This window comes from Mixophyes fleayi, chromosome 10 (genome assembly GCF_038048845.1).
Source record: "Mixophyes fleayi isolate aMixFle1 chromosome 10, aMixFle1.hap1, whole genome shotgun sequence".
Lineage (NCBI taxonomy): Eukaryota > Metazoa > Chordata > Amphibia > Anura > Limnodynastidae > Mixophyes > Mixophyes fleayi.
Window position 1 is genome coordinate 102166697 of NC_134411.1, and position 24958 is coordinate 102191654.

General features: G+C 40.5%; 1 long non-coding RNA gene across 2 annotated transcripts in view; it reads right to left on the bottom strand.

The window, feature by feature from the left end:
* Window positions 1-24958, bottom strand: part of LOC142104586 (uncharacterized) — a 165314-nt gene that overhangs the window by 121578 nt on the left and 18778 nt on the right. For both annotated transcript variants that reach the window (XR_012679605.1, XR_012679604.1), the window contains exon 2: window positions 4002-4126. This is a non-coding gene — a long non-coding RNA (uncharacterized LOC142104586). The remainder of the gene's footprint in view (window positions 1-4001; window positions 4127-24958) is intronic.

Consider the following 24958-nt stretch of genomic DNA (forward strand, 5'->3'; position numbering starts at 1 on the left):
TCATAAACTTTTATCATTTTGTGTTAGGTCTTTTATTTTTAAAGGAGTTTAATTTCAATACTTCTAACAATACATCTCACACACTCACACATATCGCTCCCCATCCCTCCCGGTTACCAGAGCAACCACTTAAATACATGTGGAAAAAGCAGGTTTTATACCAAAGGTCAAATCCCACAACCGTCACAAGCTATATCGCAGTTCAGCAACATCTATTTCATATTTCTGCTGATATTCTCTACCTAATTTATCATTTAGGCGGCTGTCACTGATTCTCTCCCACCAACAGGACCCTGATAGTGACTATGGGATCTTCCAGTGTAACATAATAGTTTCATGCGATAACAGATGACAGATAAAACAATTTCAAGTCGCTTTTAAGGATCAAAGGATCAATAACACTCAATAGGCAAACCTGAGGCATTTCATCATGCGGAACAACAAGGTGGTTACTGGTGAAATTAATAACCTCTGTCCACAAAAAATACAATTCTCTAATTATCTGCAGATGTAGAGACCCGTTCTGCTCCTCTTCCAAGGAGCAGGGATTTTACAGTATCTGAGAGGCTGATAATCTCCCTTGGAGTTTACTTAACCCTAGAGGTGAGCAAGTGATAGCAGTGTAATGTCCTCACATTATAACACCAGATTAAACACCGGGGACACTGGTATTATAGTGAGGGGGGCGTTAGGAAGAGCATGTAGGAAATAAACATAGCAATCCCCCAGCACACGGCTGTCAGCCAGTAAATATAAAACCGTCTCCTATGTGTAAATATAAAGCAGAAGTCTTAGTTATACACACATGGAAATATATTAGGAACCATCCTCCACGTCACAGGGCCTCTGCTAAATTGATGGTCCCAAAACTCTAAACCGTGGTTGTCCAACCCGCGGCCCGCGGGCCGCATGCGGCCCAGTATGCCTGCAAATGTGGCACAGCAGGAGTTTTGGTTGTGGAAAGGGGGCAGCGCTGAAAAAAAAAATCCTGCAAAAAAAAAAAAAAAGAAAATACTTCCCTTGCGGTCACGTCAGCTGGCGCTCCGGCTCCCTCCCTGGTCTCCTCCTCCGTGCGGCGCTCGCAGTGAATGTCAAGGGTGACGCCATCACACCCGACATCCATTGCGTAGCGCAGCACAGGGGAGTCACCCGCTCGAACTATCAGCAACAGTGAAAGATTATCCAGTATCTTATTGTTGTTACTCTGAATTTGGACTTTCTGCACCATGCAATTATGAACTAGCTGTGTTCTCTGTATGTATCTAATATAAATATTGAGAGATAATTGTATTTTTAATATTTTAATATATTAAACCATTTTAAATGTGCAGTGCTGAGTAGGGTGAAAATATCACCCACTGTTACCCTCATCGGAGGCTGCTCCATGAGCCATTTTTCCCGCCACCCTATCTTTAAATCTCTGTAGATTTCTATTAGTCCTAAATAAATAAATAGACACAACTGGGCGCTAATACGACCTATATAGTGAATACCAGCAGCTTTATAATGGGCTCCAGTCCCATAAACAGATATACAAACAGCAGAGTAATAAAGCGCTAGGTATAACACACATTCAACATTTATTAACAATAATATGCACAATTAAAAATACAATAGTTTATGGCCATAAACAACCCCACAGGGCACATAAATGTATAAGCATTCAATGCATAAAATCGAATAGCAGCAGATGCATATAAGTAGAGTATCGATAGAAATGAAAGCGCTGGTGAATAGAAACAATCTTAACACATTAGAAAACACCTCCATGTTTTCAATATAGTGTGTAGAGGAGGTAATGTGTTAATTGCAGCATAAATGCTTAAGAGGGCAAACACCTCACAATGTATATGCGATCCTTTGATGTTTTATCGGCTCCAGTCCAGCCAATTAGATGATATCATAAAGTTCAACAAAAGTTTTGCGGCTGCAAGATAATGACAGTTTACTGTGTGTAAAGAATTTCTTTGCTAATATGTTAGCGTGCTTCGCTAATCATATGTAGATATCCGCACCAATACATATGCATGCCTTTATAGCTGTATTTAGGGAATCCATATGAAATTCAAATCACACCTGTTTCAGAGCACAACTCCGTCTGCCATGCAGTAGAAAATGACAGTGTAGCGTCCCGTAAAAACTGTATAAAATAAGCACAGTACCTTGCGGCGTTGTCTCTCTGTTAGGAGGAGTACCTTGTACTGGATGTTCAGCACAGACTTTTGCCGGCTTTCATAATCAGCGTCTAGCTGATACTCCTTAGCGATGTGATCCCAAATAGATTAACTCACATGTAAATCTGCTGCATCCTTCTCCAAGCGCTACTGATCAAAGAACCCCGGGGTTGTTAAATGCCAAAGTTTGGAAAGCATATATTCTCCAAAGTATCAATAGTAAACTGCTTTCTATTAGTCCTCCTGATGCTACCTATATCGGTGACCATTTCAAACTGGTCAATAAAAAAAATGATTCATGGGTGCAGAAAGAGAGGTAAAAAAAGTTTTTGGCATTTAATTCCCCGAACCCCACTAAGGGGCAGATGCAGGTAAGTTAAATTGTAGCTGGTAATGGGACTACTGCTTTAATCATGATTCTGCAACAGGTTTCCAAACTCTTACTAACTTCAGTTTATTATGTTAACTATGTTTTCTATGGTTTTTCGATGATCAGCTATTGTTATTGTTAGTGTATTTTATGTGCGGCCCAAACCAACTCGTCGTCTTCCAATGTGGCCCAGGGAAGCTAAAAGGTTGGACACCCCTGTTCTAAACCGTGAGAGTACCCACATTGGCTCATATATGTATGTGTTTATTTAAATTAATTACAAAACATAAGACAAAGAACAGACACTATGTGGTATGACAGGTAGGTCCTTGCAATGCATAGGCAGACACAGGAAACGTTTCCAATATTAATCCATAGACGGTTCCAATTATCTCACCAGTCTTCACGATACACAGCTACAGTACCACTTGTCTGTCTAATAATCCATCTGAGTTAATGTCTACTTATTGCTGATAAAATGTTATTTGTGCTCATTTTTGTTTTTGCTGAAAGCTAACAAATATGCTCACAGACGGCCATTATAATTATCTGCCTAAGGGCAATGCTTAGCTACTGATAGCTTAGGGCAGTTCCAGATTCTCAGAGACAGACTTGCAGTCTCCTAGGTAACAGACATGTTCTGTGATTTAATGGTGAAAATGCCTTTCTTCCTAGTCTACGGTATGGTCATTGATTTGCAGAGTGCATGAGATAAATCTTTGTACTGACAGATATATTAGATTTATATATATATTAATTAGCTCACCCATAAGGTGTCTTTTTTTTTTTTCAAAAGAATATAAACTTAATTTTTGCAACTGCTTTGTAATGTAACCCTTCCATCCCCTTTATTATGCCCTACAATAATCCTTCCCTTGTTCTCCGAAGTGTGGTGCCTAGAACTGTACCCGATATTCAAGACGTGATGTAACTAGTGACTTATACAATGGTAATACTATGTATATATCTCATGACTGTATCCCCCTTTTAATACACCCCAAGCTTATATTAGATGGAAATCTCTGCACTCATCTCATCACCTCCCAAATTCTCCACTGCCTCTCCCCAATACTTGTAGCTCACCCCTTCAACTTGTCTCTCTGCACTGGCTCATTCCCACCGTTCCTTGAACCCGCGCCCAACTAACCAATCCTAGTGTCACCACCTCTCCAACTAACACCCTATTTCTCCCCTCCACTCTGCCTCCAAATTACATGAGAGATTTTTCTCTAAGATGCAACCAAAACTCTTATCATCTCCCACCTAGACTACTGTAACCTCCTACTATCTGGTATTCTCCTCACCCATCTATCCCGCTGTCCAACCCGTCCTAACTCTGGGTACACACTACAGAAAATTTATCCCGATGTGATATCGTTAATGATTTTACCGACGACTGAAAGTCCCGATCAGCAGCCGATTCATGTTACACAGTAAAGGGGTTTTACAAGATTTACCTTCAGATCTGTGCTCTTCATCCGTCATAACCATCGGCTGAAAAAATCCTCACTCTGCAAACTCTATGAGGATAATGATGGTGAGTGCGTACACACTGCAGGATTGGAAGGACGTCGTTCCATTGCTGAAAGAGCTTTTTAGTCTGGTTTAAAGATCAAATGAAACAATATGATGAGCGTTGGAACAATAGTTGTTCATCGTTGCAGTGTACACACTAATGTGATATTGGGCCGAACAGTCGTTTATCGCTTGATCATCCCGATGAGGTGAAACATTGTAGTGTGTACTCAGCCTAATGCTGCTGTACGGCTGATCTCCCTCTCTCACAGCTGCCAGCTCAGCCGTATTCCCAAGTCTTTTTTCCAATTTAGCTTTCCCCTATTGTATTCCATTTATTCTGTAAATAGCAGAGTTATTACCACAGCCTAGGTGCATACACCTTCATGTATCTACATTACATGTCATCTGACATTTTGGGGCTTTTCATCGTGTCTAAACTTTCCTGCAGCGAGTTACTATCCTGCTCTCTGCTTATAACCCTGCACAGCGTAGTGTCCGCAGCCGGTATGGTCACCTAGGAACACTGCAAGGTCATTAATAAAGATAATTAAATGATTGGACCCAATACTGATCCCTGTGTGTATCACTAACAACTTATCTTCTGTCCTTTATTGAGTTCTCTGCTTAAGTCCATACATAACTGTGCTGTTATCTTATACACCAGACTGCTACGTGGAACAGTAAAAGTGCGTTCAAAAAATTCAAATATATGACATCAGCTGTAACACCATGATCCAGTATGACCCCCTCCTCTTCTTATCATAGTTGTTATTTAGGGCAAGTTGTTTATGGAACAATATTGACCCAGCTGTTGAATTATTATCTATAGTATATGTCAGAATCATATCCCTTCTCTTCAAACCTTTACCCAAAACATAAGTCAGACTTGCAGGTCTAATTTTCTTGCTATGACCCCGCCCCAGGGGCTGGCACCTGCACATAGTGGGCTACCTTAGACTGGGCTACCTGCAATTTTTTTCATATAAAATTTTAATAATATGCTGCTGAACTGAATTTCACCAAGGCTAAGGGGGGATGTGGGCGGGGTTTGGGCTAATCAGGGGCGTGGCTTATTTTGCAAAAGATTCTGAATGTCTCAGTGTTGGGGGCTATGCCAGCCTAATAGCACTTGCCCCCTTTTTGGTTATTCTGCTCCTTGCAAAAGAATAGATTAATATTGACATCCTTTTGCAGACCCACTTCCTGCATGCGGCTTTTCAGCGATGTTTCCGTGCAAAACAAAAGTGAAAAATGGTAATTTATGAATAAAATAGAATAATTAGAATGATTGCCAAATATATTATATTATATATATTACATAAAATCCAGTCACACAGCGACTGAGTTGGGTACTCCAGACTTCACTAACCTTCTATGATGTGTGCTCCTTGTCCTTGTACACCATAATCACTGGCGACTTTCAGACAGTAGGTCAACTGTTCTATATTTATTTTACAGACGGGGGAGTGATTGCAGAAAATTGAGAGAATATACAAAATTTAAAGTTTAGCAGCCACAAAACCACTTTACGTAGCGCTGCCGTAATTACATCGCTCTCCCTCAGCCTACAAACCCCAGGCATCCAGATTTAGGATCTTTAAATTGGTTAATTTAAAATTAAATATTGAAAACGGTCGAAAATGTATTTTGTGGCATGAAGAAATTATAACAAACAGATTGTGCAATTTTTATATGTTATTTATATTTACTGCTGATCAAACACAGTGCAGATCCTATTGGGAGAAAGGTGGACGGAGACATGGGGCACATAAACCAGGATAAAAGTGGTTTATGTCATTTTCATGTCATTATTTTTATAACAATTAATTGTTAAGTAACATATTTGTTAATTACACAACCAGTAGAATAAACCTATAATAATTATTATTATTTCAGATTTTTGTTCCTATAAATGTTTAGTAAAAATTACAGATTTATTTCTCCACATAGATACAGTTGCAAATAACACTTATTCCCTCATTTATTACTAATACAAAGATCTTGTGCAATGGTAGAATTAAAGGGGTGGAGGGAGAGTGGGAGGTAGAAGGGGGAGAGTGGCATGTAACCCACTTACCGCACGGAGACGCCTATGAATATGCTAATTATCAAAGTAGGACTGAAAACCTGCGCGGAGCTCCAATCCTTAGCCGCATGGGCAGCACCAGCCAGAGTTACGCCTGTTTGTAAAGTACATCCTCCCGACCTCTAGATGGAGTCTGATATTAGACTAATTCATAATTAATCAAGGGTTATTAAGATTGGGGCATGATGATTTTTTCTAAACCTACAGTACATTATCTTAACTATCCATATAGCCCGCTTCTCCAATTAAGTAATCTAACACTTGAAAAGCCCAATATCAATAGAACTAATGACTTTACTTTGTGTTCCTCGTGACATTACGATTGTAGGCTCCAATATTGTACATCGGAACACGACCTATTCTTAATGACATTAAGCGATTTGTCTGTGCAATTGGAAGTGCAGGAAAAGCGTTAAATCTGCATTTTGTTTGACGTAAAATAGATACAAATGGAGAAGGAATTCAATTAAAAATTACAGCAATGTAAAAAAAGTTTACACTATAAACGTTGTGATGGTCCATGAATAAAGGGTTGTCAGACTATAAATATTCCGATATTAACACACTAATGATGGAAATAATGTTCCACAATTGCACAATTTTGCCACATTTTATATTTCATAGCATATTGAAATATATATTTTGATGACAGTTCAATTAGCTGTAACTACCAGGAGGTTATATTGTACATGAACCTGTATTATGAGAAACACATGTCCTGTGGGTTTGGTTTGACGGACAGCTGTCTGGGTGGGGGGGGTCAGCCCTCTCCTGATTGGTCTACCAGAATGAAGTGACTGAGGCAGCAGTAAGTACAATGCACAGTCCAGGCGTTGTCTTCATGCTAATGGGGGATATTAGGTGCCCCTATACGTTCTGGGGCAATTGCTGGGGATCCATTCCTACCTGCCAGGCACTGGACTCTCCCCCCCGGGCTGCTCTCGCTGGGGATGAGCTCTGTGGGTGGGAATACAGGGTTTGTTTTTACAGGCTAAATGCCATAATAAATTACCAGGCTGGGCTGCAACGCGAGGAAATGTTTCATTACAAGACACATGTCCTTCACTCTCGCCTGGAAACTCCAGGATCAGCTTTCAGCTCCAACAGACAGAAAAATCTGTGTTCCAAATCCCAGAACATGAGCCAGGGGCTTGGTCAGGGTGTGTGCTCCCCCCCCCCTCCCTGGGATGGCAGGTTTAACCCCTGCACACCCCTCCTGATGCTGCCCTGATAGGCTGACTGTAACTCTTTCAGGGACCAACTGCGGCTGACAGAACACGGGCTGTGGTAGTGAGAGGGTTAACGCTGTGTATCGGAAGAGAACACAGAGATACATTGTATCACTCAGAGATGCTGCAGCTGTTTATTAGTTACCCGAATCCTCCAGCAAGGTGTCTGACGTGTAACAGTGTGATAGGGAGCAGCTTAATGTCATTTAGCATGTGGTTATTATTATTATTACTACTACTATCAACAACAACAATAATAATAACAATAATAATTTTTTATTATTATTATTATTATTATTATTATAATACTTTCCCTATGGTGTTCCTTCTAGGGACACCATAGACATTAGGTTTTCTTACACTTTATTTGTACTCTCCCGGGAAAATAAAACTACTGCAGCAGTTGGGATATCAACAGGATGAGAACCAGGATTTCAGTCTTATATATGTGCTGAGCTGCAATGATTGCAGCAGAGTAATAACTAATATGTACATGAATTTAAACGTTTAGTGGTCGTTTTTCAAATCATATATATATATATATCTTAATTGAAGACAATTGTTCCATTTAGCTGTCTCTGTACACGTTATTTATACGCTAAACAATATACTGTCGGTTGCCAGGTTAGTTATTACTGATATCTATCTAATACGTTAGGTCATTCGCTGTCCACTTTAATACTACATGTATATTGTATTACACTCAACATCAATTGTTAATATGTCTGAGGAGAATCTGTTTTTATTTTTTTGTAAAATTTACTTGTCGGTTTAAAACAGTGAGTATTAATAAGAAGGAGAACTCGTCATCAAATCTCTAATAAGTAAGAAGAAAAAAGAACCACAGGTTATTGCTTTTAACATATTATTTTCACAGTGATATATAGGCAGACATATAAGATATATATATATATATATATATATATATATATATATATATATATATATATATAATGCCTGCAATTGAACTTAATCTAAGAAGATTTTCTTAGCCACCCTGTTAGCTGACATCCAGTCTGTATTAAGGAAGGTGAAAGGTTAGAGGTCATTTTCCTCCCTAATTTTGGAGGTAAGAAAGACTGGCGCCTTGTAAGGTGTACATAATTTCCTATGGCAAATACAATAATACAGATTATACATCAATCTGAACCACTAACAAATGACATCTGTTTTACCAGAAGACCTTTATGTGTGTATGTGTATATGTGTGTGTATATGTATATATATATATATATATATATATATATATATATATATATACATACACACACACATATGTATATATTTATATGTATATATGTATATATATATATATATATATATATATATACATATATATATATACACACATACATACATACATACATATATATACATATATAAAAATGTGTGTGTGTGTGTGTATGTTGGACTGTGGTAAAGCTAATATTTCCAATAGCTCAGTAATACACGAATAGAAATACGCGACCACATTGAATAATCTGCCTCTCATCAGGACGGTTCTGATACAAATATTTTTACAATTATAATTCTGGTTTTACTGAGTTGTCTTTAAATCAAAAAACAGTGATCTGATTTGTCTTTAGCTTTTAACAATCAGCTAAAATATTAGACAACAAGACAGCATAACTATTACATTATAATGTTCACGAAATAATACTAAATTACAATCACAGAAATGTATAAATCTCAGAATTACAGTGTAAAAGAAATTGGACAGACTGATAGATAGATAGATAAAGACAAATATCAGATAATAGATGATAGATAACGTGTTAATTATTTAGTGGTTGGAAAGTTTGCTATTTTCCGAGAATGACTAAATAGCATCTCACATTATTGTGTTTCATCTCGGTTCATGGTCGGTTCTGTATTCTTCACAATATTACAATATTTAACTGGACTTAAAAATCGAAGTATTTATTCTTTTCATTATTTGCTATATTGCGACCATATTTGTAAATATTCCCTTGTCACATGAAGAGCATATTTGATACGTTTGTTTATCATTTCCGTTTATAATCAATACATTTCTGCGTTCGTCTCTGCAAATATCAAACCTGCTATTTTGCGTTTTTAACAAATATTTGCAGCATATTTAAAGGTTCGGTTTGAGAACAATATTGAATCATGTTATATGATTATATCGCATCCATCTCCATCACAAAACTATTCCCTAAAGAAAATCTCAGTATACTGTAAAGACAAAATCCACAGGTAGGAACTATGTAATAAACGTAAGTATTTGAAATGTAATAATATAAAGCTAGGTCAGGTGTAGTTGAGCATGATATAAGAATATGATTGTGGATGACAGAAATATAACTAAAAATTCCAGTCGATTTATTTTTTGGAATTGTTACAATGTATCAAACACGCGAGAAAAAAAAAACCAAAACGTTCTATTTATAAACCTCGATGTCAGCCCTGCAGATGTGTCAGGATCCTGTTTTATAGATATGATGAGGGGATAATTGCCTATAATAATTGTCTATAAACCGTGTTTGGCCTCTGCAGTGTCACACACATCCCCGTGTATTTGGGTCTGGGGTCCCTGAGCCGGACCAGCTGGAGCAGAATGCAGAGAGAGGTAAGGTAAACATGCTGGTCATTCAGCAGGCAGTTAGCAGGCTTTGGACAGATGAGCAGGGCTGAGAGGGACCACACACAACCCCCTCTGCAGACCACACAGGGGCCAGACTGAGATGGCTTTGCACGCAATGCAAACCCTACCGCGTCACCCCCTCCTCTGAGTGGGGACCATTAGCTGCAGCAGCAGGAGCCTGGATGCTTCAGATATTTCCTGCTTCAATGGACTCAAAAATCAGCCCTGAGGATTGGCAGGAGGAAAAAACAACAATCCATCAGCTACTCCTAATTCTGTTTAGATTGTAAGCTCTGCTGGTTATAGGGCTGATTTGTTTTAAGGACAATTTAATTTAAAACTAAAGACCTTTCAAATAATGAGTGGGCAGCACAGTGGCCTAGTGGTTAGCACGTCTGCCTCACAGCACTGGGGTCATGAGTTCGATTCCCGACCATGGCCTTATCTGTGTGGAGTTTGTATGTTCTCCCTGTGTTTGCGTGGGTTTCCTCCGGGTGCTCCAGTTTCCTCCCACACTCCAAAAACATACTGGTAGGGTAATTGGCTGCAATCAAAAAAAAAAAAAAAAAAAAAATTGACCCTAGTCTCTCCCTCTCTGTCTGTCTGTCTGTCTCTGTGTGTGAGTGTGTGTCTATAGTAGGGAATTTAGACTGTAAGCTCCAATGGGGCAGGGACTGATGTGAATGAGTTCTCTGTACAGCGCTGCGGAATTAGTGGCGCTATATAAATAAATGATGATGATGATGATGATGATGATAATGAGTGACAATTAGTCCTGATAAATAATATTGTTATTATTATTATTATTATTATTACTACTACCATATTTACAAGTTTCTATAGTTTATTATAACTGTAATGTTAAAGAGAATTTTAGATCACAGAGTCTAGTTTTCATTCTATGCAATTCAGACTTCCGGTTCATAAACTTGTTGGATGTAACCCCCATATAAGTGTATCGTCAAATTTGCAAATTCGTATTGCGCATGCCCACAAAACAAACCGCACACATATGTGCATGTGCAGATTTGCTTGCACGTGACACAAGAGCCTGCCTTGGTGTGGAGGCGGGATGGGAGAGGATAGGGGCGGCCTAACGTAAGCGGAGTACAGTACCGCTACAATATGCGTCATACCGCACAGATGCATTTGCGCCTGGTAGTAGCTGTATGAGTTGCTCGAGGGTGGGTGTAAATACACACTGATAATGAAGATGGCTGTAGCTAGCGGTAGCGAGCCGATTCTGATTGGCTGAAGCGTATTCACCTTCGAAGCTGAGAGGCGCCATCTGCATCACTCTCGCCAGTATTATATTTGAGCGTATTTTAGCAAAAATAAAATTTATTTGTACACAAGGAAACTAATACCTGCTGTATTTCAGTTTTTCTTTTGCATTTTTATTCCAGCTTAACAGCTATTACATATTTCGCTATCAAAAAAAGGTAAAATAAATGATCTCCCTTTCACACCAGACTGGGCTATATTGGGCATTCTCCCACCAAATACCCGCACATCCAGAGGTGGCAGACGTCTGCTGCTGATTATTTTGGCAGTGGCAAGAAAATGCATCCTCCACATGTGGATCCAGAGCACATCCCCCACACTGGACCTCTTTAAAGAAAAATTGTTCTTTCCATGAAAATGGACTGGTTGGAAGCCTCCTTCCAAAAAACAAAATACACAGGGAGATTTTTTGACACTTGGGAGAGCTTTGTTGGCACTTTGTCAGTCCCGCTGAGAGAACAAATACAAAAATGTTTTCAACACACCCTTTGGTACAAAACTAGAATATTCATGCAAGACCCTCCTATCTTTCTGGACTAGGAGAGTGCTTGTGTTGCCCCGGTCTCTCCAGGCTTTTGTATCTTATGTGTGATATCATATTTATAGTTCACTTCAGTAACTCACAGATGACGACTTTCCTCATACTATGTGTCGTGGTTCATGATTATTAAGTATAAACATATCTTTGTTCTATTTTATTTACTGATGTGTACATGTTTGACATTCTTCAATAAAGAAATAAAAAAAAAAAAAGGTAAAATAATTTGGTGTCAGTGTATGTGATTTATGCTTGATGTAAAACTGTCTCCAACGACCTGGTGCACAGTTGCAGGTTACTTGTTATTCCTCTAAATTTGCATATCTGTGCAATGGCGTTTTTGTTTGTGAATACATTTTACATTTTTGTGTGTTCAAATTCAGTCCCAAATCTGCGTTCCTTGTCTACCTTTTACTAGGCAGTTAAAAGTTAATATCCAATTGGCTGCTGTGGTCCAAATCAAACAGTGCCCCTGAATACAATGTTAGTAAACGTGGATAGAGAAGAGCTCTATAATAAGAATAATCAGGATTTTACTGAAGATCACTCTGAACGAGCTTCCTAAATGTTACTACATGAATTAGGCCAAACACCTATAAATTCCCATAACAGCTGAATCTCTCACCTCATCTGTAATAAAACTGATACTACCAGATATCTTTTATTGTCTTATTTATGAATGTTATATAATATTCTTTCATAAACAAATATTGTGTTGTCTGTATTACAGGTTCAATCTTCCATTGCATCAGTGATAGTAAGGAAGAAGTAATGATGATATTAACCTCTCCCTCTGATATCGTCGATGTTGGGATGTGTATTATTTGTGTAGTGTTATTAATATACACACTGCGAACAGACACCAGATACGTAATATATTCTGCAGATGGATTATATGTTTTATCTCTGATTTATGAATATACCATATTTACAACAACACGTTTTAAAAAGCAAAGCCAGACATTTCTTGAACATTTCAATTATAAAATATTTTAAATTTAACTTTGCATTTTAAAAATGTATCTATTTTTGTTAGTAAGGGCGTTAGCGGTAAGATACACCCATGCGCAGAGAAAGTGAACGAGGCACAAATCAAAGACATGACAAGAACCTTATTTCTGATACAGTACAATAAAGAACACAGAATCTTGTAGATCTGACGGACTTCAATGTTATACTGGGAAACAAGCGATAACTAAATGATTATATTTATAGTGAAAGCCAAGGGAGGAAAGACAAAGGGCAGGAAAGATGAAAATGAAGGATGAGGTTAGAGTCACCGAAAAGGAGAGAACAGGGGAACAAAGGAAAGAAGGGAGGTCCACTCAGGTTAGGTCAATGCAGATGCTAAATGGATGGTTGGAATATATAGAAAGGTCTGTTCCGGGGTATGAGAGTCATCAGAGGTTGGGATGGGTCTGGTTGGAGTATAAGGCCCAGGGAGACTGAGCTTCATGACACGAGGTTCTCAGTATGCTGCTCATACGTTTCATTTGGCAAGTGAACCAGACGCGTTTTATGACCATTGATAAGGTTTCGGAAGCTGTGGGTCCTTCCTGGCTGTGCCAATCTGGTAGCTGTGCCGAGGATGAGCATAAAGATTAGAGCGTAGATTTATCAAACCTCGTAAAAAGGAAAAGTGGATCAGACCAGATTCCAGCTATAATTTTCCAGAATGAACTAGAATCTGATTGGTTGCTATGGGCAACACCTCGCTTATCCTTTTTAGGATAGTGAAGGCTACTGGGAGTATGCACGAGGTCAGTGTACAGTAAGGGGGGGTGCCAAGCTCCAGCGCACCCAGCAGCGTCTTATTAAAGGTTTGGGCATTTCTAACAGAGGTGATCTTCTGCCGTATCACTGGCACCAGCTACAGGTCAGGTGTAAGTGCTGATTACTAGTGATGACGGCTGTGTATACAGCTAGGACATGTGTCAGAAGCAACTGTAACAATGTATTTTATGTACAATAGACATTAATAACATCCTAATGTATTTCATGGGGGCAAATATGAAAAAAAAACTTTTTTTTAAAAAAATGTGGTGATAGAGGTGGGATCATCATCATCATTTATTTATATAGTACCACTAATTCAGCAGTGCTGTACAGAGAACTCACTCACATCAGTCCCTGCCCCATCGGAGCTTACAATCTAAATCCCCTAACGCGCACACCACACACACACACACACACACACACACACACACACACACGGGTCAATTTTGATAGCAGCCAATTAACCTACCAGTATGTTTTTGAAGTGTGGGAGGAAACCAGAGCACCCGGAGGAAACCCACGCAAACACGGGGAGAACATACAAACTCCACACTGATAAGGCCATGATCAGGAATTGAACTCATGACCCCAGTGCTGTGAGGTGGAAGTGCTAACCACTGAGCCACAGTGCTGCCCTGGGATAAGATGGGGAGGTGTTTGGGAGAGAGGGGAAGAGGGTTATTATTTATTTGAACTATTATACTATGTAATTTCCTCTTATGGCTAATACTAGCACTCTAACAACTGGGTGCTCAGACATTGCTGACATTTATCTATACAATGTCCCTACCTACAAAGTGCATTATAATGCAGCGTATATCAGGCCCCAATGCTCTATTACTAATAACTATGGGGGGACAAACATTGTTTCCTTCTAAAAATTAGTATTTTGTGATTGAATTCAGGATGATAAGGGGGGTGGAAGGCAGAATGGAAAGAGTGAGGGGTGTGGAATTCGGGTGGGACCTTCTCAGAACTGGGAGTAGAATTAAATCAGAGCCTCTAAAATAATTTTATCTTCACTAATGGATTTCAAACCTGTAGATCTGCCCACTCGGATATGGAGATTAGTACATTGTGTCACAGTGCTGAGCCCAGGAGATCTCTCTCTCTCTAACACTCTCTGTCTCTCTCTCATTCTCTCCCTATATAAAACTTCCTCTCTCTTCTATTTTTCTTTCCCTCTCTCCCATAATACATATTAACATATAATCATTTTTTAACAGGAATTACTGTAATACACTTCACTTTTTAAATAATTCTACAGCTACTAAAGAAATGTCACAGCAGCTCAAGTGACTGCAGTCTCATCTATTTGACTCATATCAAACCCTATAAGGGCACTTTCCTAAAGATATGGGAAGAGCTTAGGTTGTCTGTAATGGAGTGGGGAAGATAATGCTTTATAGCAGAGCTGCAGTGGAAAGTCAGGGTAACACTGAACAGTGTATTCTATCTTCATGGTTCATATGTGAAAGTCTCAGGTATAGGAAGTAAGATGATAGCAGAGTCTCTGCACAGTTGGACCACACGTCTGGTACAGTTTCTGTAAGGTCTCATTGTCATTGCATATATTCCAGATTACTTCCTGATTGATTTCATCCAGGGAGGCTGCGAGTATCTGTAAAGTGAGACTGACAGGGAGCGCAGCGCTGTTTGCAGAATGTTCTCCGTGACCCGGGGCAGAGAGAGGAGTGAGCCTTCAATCACAATTACCCGGCCAGACTGCAGTGCAATTAGTAGACAGTTTCCTCTGACAAGTGCAGGTCAGCGTTTAACACACAACAGGGAGACACTTTCACCAGATAGCTGCTGAGGTGCATTGCCTGGAGTGACTGTAAATGCTGATGAATTGGACATTTTACAGGGAATATATTTTATTCTGAAGATAAAGGGGATATTCTGGGTGACGGTGATGTGTGTGAGATTAGGGAGAAAATGACCATTGGGGATTTGGAACAATTTAGCCTGAATTGTGGAAGATATTTTCCATCAGTAACTTTTAGGTGGTCTTCTGCCAAAATTTTGGGATGTCTTAAAAAAAACCAACAACCGATTCTAGCAGTCATTTTTCTAGTACAGTTTAGAAAGTGAAATGAAACATCTGATTGGTTGGTATGGAAACAAAAGACAACAACTTTAATTCCTGAGATTGCATTAGATTTACAGACAATCCTTGTTCCAAATATAATTTCAATTGAAAATAATGAAAGGGGGAGATATTGTTTAAAGCAGGGGAGAGGAGATTGTGCCTTAATTTTGCCACCTCTTCTTATGCTAAATAGAAAGAAATGGTTTAGTTGATGCTACAATAAAATTCTCTTTTATAGAATACGCGTTATATTGTTGAATTGAGATTGATCATAAAATATCTATTTCTTAAGAAAGCACAGCAAATAAAATATTTTTTAAGAACTAAAAAAAAAACGGATAAAAAGACGTTTTTACAATCTAAATAAAGACTTTTTTTTTGTAAATAGAACATGGTGTAAAATTGTACAGTCGTTAAATATTTCTAAAATATTTTTAAATTCTTCCACTTCTATAGAATATCTGGACACTCTGGGGGATAACTGTCTGCTGTAAAAATGTTAGTAACCCATCAGATTATAGCGGTCATTTTTCTAGTACAGTTTAGAAAATGAAAAGAAACATCTGATTGGTTGTTGAGAAGACCACGTTCTCCACGAACAACAACCTTAAAATCTGAGAGTTAATTGAAACTATATAACAATTTTCATAAATGTCTTGCATTATTATTATTATTATTACTACTAGTAGAAATATTTATTGTTGTATATTTCCTTTATTAAATATATTTTTTAACTAATTAATAAACATCTTTAATCCACCAATAAAGACACAATTCCCGCTGTAGACATAACTGCCCTGATTCATTAAGGAAATTAAAACTAAAAAATGAGTAACTTTGAAATTTGGCAAAACCATGTTACAATACAAGGGGAGCAAATCAGTTTATTATTTTGCACATAAGACAAATACTGACTGTTTTTTCATGTAGGACACAAATACTTGATAGCTTTATTTGTACACTGAAATATGTTTGATCTAGGACAGGCCTGTCCAACCTGCGGCCCTCCAGATGTTGTGAAACTACAAGCCCCAGCATGCTTTGCCGGTACACAAGCAGTTGATAGCTGGAAGGGCATGCTGGGACTTGTAGTTTCACAACATCTGGAGGGCCGCAGGTTGGACAGGCCTGATCTAGGACATGCCGTATCCCAACTATAAATCTGCCATTGCATTTTATATTTACCTCCCCCCTCCAATGCAACATGGTTTTGCCAAGATTCAAAGTTACTCATTTTTTTTGTTTTGCTTTCCTTAATGAATCAGCCCCATTACGTGGTATGAGCTTAATCACCATCACCCCTCAAAAACAAAGCAATAAAAGTGCCCACTCCGTCAGCCACTGGATAAAGGAGAATAAAGCCCGGGTATCTGTGTTGCACAATGAAACAAATGAAGGTTCACGTAGGACGTACAGAGTAACATTGTGCAACAACTGTGGGGCAGCAATGTCCTCTATTCTACCTGCTGCTTCCATTCTCTTATTGTGATTGAACAATTCAGGAAGATGAGAAAGACCACTGGAGGCGCCTGCATCTCATTCATGTGTTGATATATATTTTCATATATTGATTTTGTTGCGCAACAAGTGAAGTTTTACAGGAAGGTTTAACCCCTTCCCGGCAGGCAGGAAAATCAGTGCAGCCCCCGACAAATACACCAAACACACAACATTCACCGATCTTGTCCCAAATGATCAGTGACGGACACAATGTCTAAAGTGGTGGAACTATGGGGGGGGGGGGGGGGAGTGCAGGCGCTCTGGATCCTGGAAGGGAGGGGGCCCTGCATTGCCCGAGACCCTCGCACCGCTCTATAAAGAGTAGACCGGAGGACTCTTCTAAGCCGACAATGTCGCTCTAGCCCGGAAGACGTCGGTCCGGCCACTGCTCAAATTATGCTATGGGAGCTGGCAATGCCTATCATGGCCCTGTGGCAGAATATGTATCTGGTAACTGGATTATTTCTGTCATCACTAAGCGCACACCCACCTTGCTCATCTTTAAACCGCTTTTACAAACGTAACGTCATGGTTGGACAAGACGCCTTAAAGCAGTCAAGATGCAATGCACCGCCTTTTGTACAGACTCTCTTCAGAGAAAACTGCGCTCCACTGCGGGTTCCCAACAAGTTTTGAGGGCCTCATACAGGGCAACATCAGGCCAAACGTCCAGTATCACAAGAGGAGATGCCTGCATAAGGGTCAAACCCTAGAACATGCCTAGTGATCACCTACAGACCTGCCAGATCCTGTACTGCCCAACTACAAACAAGACATGAACCTTAAACCCTCCGTCTTTCAGGCACAAACGCCACCTTTAAGTGCAAATCTAGCAAACCAGAGCAAGGCACGCATAATGGCATCGGAGACACAAAAACGGCTCTGAAATTTCATAGCCACATTAGGAAAACCTGCACCAGGCGGAAGAGGTCAAAGGTCTTAGAGAAGGACAAAGAGCGCATTGTCCTGCATACCAGGAATGGTCATGTTTCCATTTCATATGGTTACAACTTAGGAAACGTTTGCCCACATTTTACCCAAGACAAGACCAGCCTGTGCCCGCTCTCTCTGCCAGTCTGTCTCTTATGCTACCACTTGTCTTATACCATGATTTATGAAAGTCTTCCGCAATGCAACGTATAATAAATCAGACGTAGGGAGATCTGATCATCTCCTAAGGGGTTTTACACTTTTTTGCGATTTAATTGGAAGTCCATGACAGCCCCAGTCCTGAGGGCACAGAAGTGCGTCCTATTTAGCAGACAAACAAGAATTATTTTCCTTGCATAAATGCACTTTTTTTTTTACTGAAGGACTGGAACAATATTCTATGACCTCATGTATAAAGGTCGACAGATCTAACGTGGGTTCAAGCAGGAAAAAAAAACTGCTGGTCCTGGCAAGGAAATCACTCCTAAAACGCTCACAATAAGCCAGGAAAGTGTATGAAGTGTGTGAGTCAGTGCATTTCAATCTTGGCATTTAACCGGCTGAAAAATGACTGTGGCTTCCTTTTCGGGGACTTAAAGAGGCAAAACTCTTAGGAGCTGGTCTGTGTTCCAGCTACAGTGACTGCAGCTTGGCGTGCTGTGTGCTAACCTCTCAGGCATTAGGAGAGGGAGTTTGTACATTTCCCCAAATCTATCAGGAGACCGCAGGATATCCCCCACCCCCCTGTTCCGTGACCTGTTGGCTCCTTTCTCCATTGTCAGATTTCTAATAATCTAAATCCTTAGTGGGACATTAGAAAAAATATGTTGTCAGGAGCTTGATGAGTGATTTTAAACTATTTACCTGGATTAGATAAAGTAGATGGCGGCTGATGATTTTATGTTATTAATTGTATCCTCCACAGTTGATAATAAGGTGACGAGAACATTTTTATATTCTTTCTCTGCTGTGTTACAGTTAAAAAACTGATACTCAGCAGCTTCTCTGCAGCAATAATGGGTAAGATGCATTATATCCACAAAATAAGGGAGAGAATGTGAATGGGGAGGAGCTCACCACACAAGTATGTAGGTTAGAAACAGCTTTCATATATGCACGAAATAGACCAGACACTGGCTGTTACTTTTAGGTGGGAAAATTGGATGACATCTGGGGGTAGATTTACTAAACTATATAAACATTTCACAAACACATTATTATTATCATATCTAATATATAAATGCTTAGTGGCGTCTGTCTGTCTGTGTGTGTGTGTGTGAAAAAAAACAAACAAGTTGCAGCGCCACCTGCTGGGCGGAGTTATACACTGACCTACTAAATTCTTAGTGTGTGTGGGGAAAAAAATTCAAAAAGGGCTGAAATTTGGTAGGGCTCAAACTCATTTTCGTGAGGTAATTTTACCTCATGAACACACATGTGTAGAGGCGTGCGTTAGTGTGTGTGTGTGTGTGTGTGTGTGTGGAAAAAACTATTTTCTCAGAAAGGGCTCATCCAATTGACCTGAAATTTGGTATACTGACATTATTTGACAAAAAAATTAAAATAGTCAAGTCAGTTAACTTCCATCATCCCCCCTTCCCCCCGTGGGAGGGGTAGTAAAGGCTAAATTTACGAGTTGAGGGGTCAAACTAATTTTTGTGAGGTAATTTTACCTCATGAACACACATTAAAAAGGCCGCTTGCGTCGGGAAGTAACGCTCTTCCCCTGAGGAGGCCTGGGCTAGGCCCAAATGCATGACAAGAACCTTTTTAAGACCTTAAGTAGCTTGATTTGACTAGAATGCATGAGTATCATGCACGGGTTAACTTGTTGTATTTATATGATACTAACATTACAGAGAGCCACCTACAATCAGTTTATTCGCTCACATTCCCTGGCCAAGTGGAGCTTACAATCTAATTCCCTATCCCAGGCATATACACACCTGGGACAATTTCTTCAAAATCCAATTATCCTACTAATATGTTCCTGAACTGTGGGAGGAAACCGGAGCACTCAGAGGAAACAAGCGCAAACACGGGGAGAACATACAGACGTCACACAGATGGCAGCCTGAGGATTTGGTGCGTCTACACTTTACAGTAATGGAACATTGTCCCATAAATAAATTTTTTATTAATATCATAAAAGTGAAAGATAGTTCCTAATTAATTTCCCAGTTATTTAAAGTTGAGATATAAGTCTATAGGTAAGATACATATAGTTTTTTGTTTTTTTTAGAATGTTGTGGAGATAAGGAAAGTTTCGCCTAAATTGTGCACAGATCTGAATTTGAGGTTTGAAGTTCCGTACTGCAAATTCTGAATTTATAGTCAATAAATAGAACTCAGATCACAGACTGTTTGAGTTCACCTATCTCCGCGGTGTGGCTGAGGTACAATCATACATTCCAACTCTTTACTCTTTGCCCTTCGGGAGGTGAAGTGTGGGGATGGAAGGGGGTATGGCGCTGTGATTTACGGCATTTTGCCCTGTGAGGCACTGACACAAAAGTATCATATTTCTGCAGGGGGCAGGGCCAAAACTACGCGATTCCCCGCAAATCAAGTCATGGAGTCTCCCATACTTCACTAGAAAGTGAGCAGGATGCGGGAGAATGCCCTGGTCTCCAGGGAGTCTGGAACACCTACCCGGAATTCGGTAGTCTCCCGAACTTTCCCGGGAGAGTGGGTTTGGGTATAATATGGGAGAAGTTGAGGCAAACTAGAAATTATAAAATAATAACAATAGTGAATTTCCAGCGGAATAGGCACTAAAGGCCAAATTCCAAGAGAAACGTGTGGAATTCCGCAGCGAGATGTGGAATTGAGGAGAATATTCTGCAGTGTTGTTGCGCTCATCACTATTGTCATGTGGACTTCCAGCGCCGTCCTAAGGGCCCCGCTCCTGTGCATGTCTCCGTACAGCGCTGCGTAACATGATTGGCGCTATATACAGGATAATAATAACGTCTGTGTACTGTCCCCCTCATGTGTTTTACATCTGCACACACGCCGCAGCCGCCTCCTCCTGGAGATGCCTCAGGCTCAGACTCACGGACTCCTCCTGCTCCTGAGCACAATCTATCTAGGCAGCGACCACATCTATCTCTGGGGGTCCGCAGCTGCCTTGCGTAATGAACGAGGCTTCGTCTTGGAAGCAGCGAAAGCTCTGGACGGAACTTTCCTTGGCCGCTCACAGCTGCTGACATTCCAGAACTGTGCGAGGCACTCCGAGCAAGATTAATGAGAGACGTCCGAATAGAAGTGCGGGGGGTTCTTGTAACACGCAACCTTATTTCCTGTGGAGCTGTGCATGCTGGGATAGGCCGAATTCTATTTATTTATTGTTTTAAGCTAAAAAAACAAAACTCGCCCTGTCTGTCATACACCCCCCTTCTCTTCACAAAGGATTATAATGTTCAGCTCAGGTGCAATAAATAATTACCTTTGTACATCTCTGGGCGCACTGGGTGGTCTCCTCTTTATCCTCCACACTTGTGTCACGGGCAGTATTGTGCCCACCTCACTCCTGGCCGCAGATATGAACAGACACTTATACCTCATTTATACTGCACCAAAATCCCGGGTTTTTGCCGGGGCGAGCTCAAACGACCCGGGTCTTGGTGCAGTATGAATGGTACAAGTCAAAAATCCCGGGTCTTCAACCCGGAATTTATCGAGGGGTAATTCCTGGGTCGGACCCGGGTTGCCTGCACTATGAATGGTGCAACCCGGGTTTTTCAACCCGGGTTGCACAGAAAACAAGCTGATTGGTTGTCTGCCTGTCTCTGGAGGATTTGGAATTAGGCATTTCTCATTCATTTTATGCTTGCCAAAAAGAGGCCATTAATTTTCCATCTAGAAGTCTAGTCTTTTGGGGTAATCATTGAAATATGCAATGCCTAGCTTTAAAAGCTCCTTCAACCTTCCCTTAAATATATGTTTCCCAGTCTCTTTATGCCTTTTAGAAAGCCCTCCTAGACTAGTACGACTAAATATATAAGCCAATTGGAGGTATCCTTTATTCATTATTGTGTATCACCATTTTTCAGCCAATGAAAACTGCTCTGGTGATGACTCCCACAAATTGCCAGGGCACAGACTTGTGCAGTATGAATGGGGTCAACCCGGGAAATTCCCGGGTCCAAGGTGCAGTATGAATGGTGTTTCTGAGCTGGGACGCTCCGAGCCCCGGCAAAAACCCGGCTTGAAAAACCCGGGATATTGCCGGGGCGGCAGTATGAAAGCATTATTACTCACCCCCGCAGGTTACCTGGAGTCCAGGAGGGGACCCTGGGCAGAGATCCGCTGGTGACAGACACTTTGGGAGGTATGATTAGAGTTGGTTTGTTAGCATAAAATACGCATTTTCCTACTACACATGCGCACCAAATCTGTGTATGTTTGCGCCCCCATATGTCTGGAGAGGCAGAACCAGGGAGGGGGCATGTAAAAGTAGGGAGACTATAGCATAGGCTATAAAGTTAGAGGTTGAAAGAGCTACATATATATCTGTCCGGGGGGAATCTATTGCAGGTGCGGGACCCCTGGAGCAACAATCCCTAATGACCAGTGTAAAAAAAATGGTTAAAATATATTTCAAAAATGAAAAAGGCTCCTCCCTCCCCCTCCTAAAGGTGATCGAAACATCAGCGCTCGCAGTCTCGGCTGGTTGCCATTAATGCAGCCCCCCCCTCCTTAGGGAAAGATATCTCAAGTGTGCACTATGAATGGTGCCCCCGCTCCATCATAAATTCTTATTGCCCCCATAATCCAGTAACACATTTAAACATTTACAGCACATCAGTAAAATTCATTTTTCTAGCGGTTTAATTTGCAAACCCGCAGATTGCATGATTTGTGTTCGTTACATGTGTAAAAATTGGGGTCACAACTGGGGCTCTGCAATCACGTGGTTGGATGCAACGATTTTGCCTTTAATAAGTCTCACGGTTTGCAAACAACACATAAAACCGCAAAAAACCATAACTACACTTTAGTAGATCTCCACTTGGGTATTAACAGATAGAGGTGCGTGCTCAGAAACTTACAATCTGTGGGAAAATAGGAGTAAAGCTGGTTACACACTGCAGGTTTTTCAAATCAACTGTCACACAATAAAGACTGATAGGTCCGATATCGTTGTGTACACTCCCACGATTATGTTTTATTGTTCCAAAACACTGTGTAGAGGGGGTTGGGGGGGACGTTTTGTTCATAGTTGCCTACTCCTAAATTTTTGGGAGCACTCCCGGACCTCTGGGAGATCAGGGTAACCTCCCGAATCCTCCCTGCTTTGAAGTGGGTGGGGGTTGAGCTAATTGTGTCATCCTGGCCACGCCCCCTGCTATAATAGGCCAAATTGATATTGTATAATAGGGGAGGGGAGCCAAATGACGCAAATTAGGTAATCATACATCTGTTGTACAAAGGAGGACATTCCAAGGAAAAAGTCCTGTAACCGGGAATGGGAGGAAGTGATGAGAGTGGAAGAGAGACGCAGATCTTGTGCAGAACGGAGGTGTCCAGTTGGGAGATATTTTGAGACAAGAGAGGAGATGTATGTTGGTGCAGTTTTGTTGATGGCCTTGTATGTTAGTAGAAGAATTTTATAGTGTATCAGGCACCAATGTAGGTGCGGAGAGAGCCCGGTAACAGTAGGAAACATCATGGGCCTCAAGTAAAACAAAAAGAACATAAATTGCACCTTTTAGAAAAACTCCCGTAACTCGGGCACACGCACGCCCATATTCAGCTACAAGCAGATCTGAAGAATAAGGGACTAGGGCCGCTCTGCGTATACGGCTGAGACAGACACAACGCACCGCTGGATACGTACAATACATAGGGGGAATAGAAAGTCCCAGCACAATGCACAGGAAAAGAAAAAGGATTTAATGATTGTCACCTGTTAATAATATAACCATTAAGAAAAGACAATGGATAAAAAAAACCACTTTGTTAAAAAAAAGTAAATACATTTATTGGGACGTCCTCAATGCGTTCTGTATACAAAATTACTTTTTACAATTGCTCCTAACTGGACACATGTTCTACACACACACACACAGCCGACATCACTATCACTCGGCACTTACACCCGACCTGTAGCTGCTGCCAGTGATACGACTGATGATCACCTACCTTAGAGATGTCCGTGTCTTGAATCGGACGCTGCTGTGTGCGCTCTGCCTCGGCACCCCCTTACTGTACATTAGTCCTCCCCGTCCCCACCCTTCAAATCGTAGGCAGTCGGAAGTGTCATGTGTGTGTGACATGTATTGTGTAGTTTGTCGCAAGTCTTGTTTTTGCGCAAAGTGAAAATGTCCTAAATTCGCCACGTTCCTTAATGAATCAGTCCCTCGATGGGGCCATTTGTCTGATCTATCCCTCAGGTAATCAGATTGGACAACTGCATGTGTCTCCTTTCAGCTCACACTTTGCAGTGCATTAATGAGTAAGTAATATTTCCCACTATCCACATTATTATTGACTGTTATTCACCAAGTACAGTCCTCGTAAGTTACAATGCTACATACCACATTTATGACACAATATGCATCACATAAGATAAGCGACATAGATTGATTAGGTGATTATTATTTTCTTTTGCGAAACAATCCAAAACAACTGCAGCTTATCATCATCATTTATTTATATAGTGCCACTAATTTCGCAGCGCTGTACAGAGAACTCATTCACATCAGTCCCTGCCCCATTGGAGCTTACAGTCTAAATTCCCTAACACACACACTCACTCACAGGCAGACAGACAGAGAGAGAGACAGACACAGTCAATTTTGATAGCAGCCAATTGACCTACTAGTATGCTTTTTGAAGTGTGAGAGGAAAC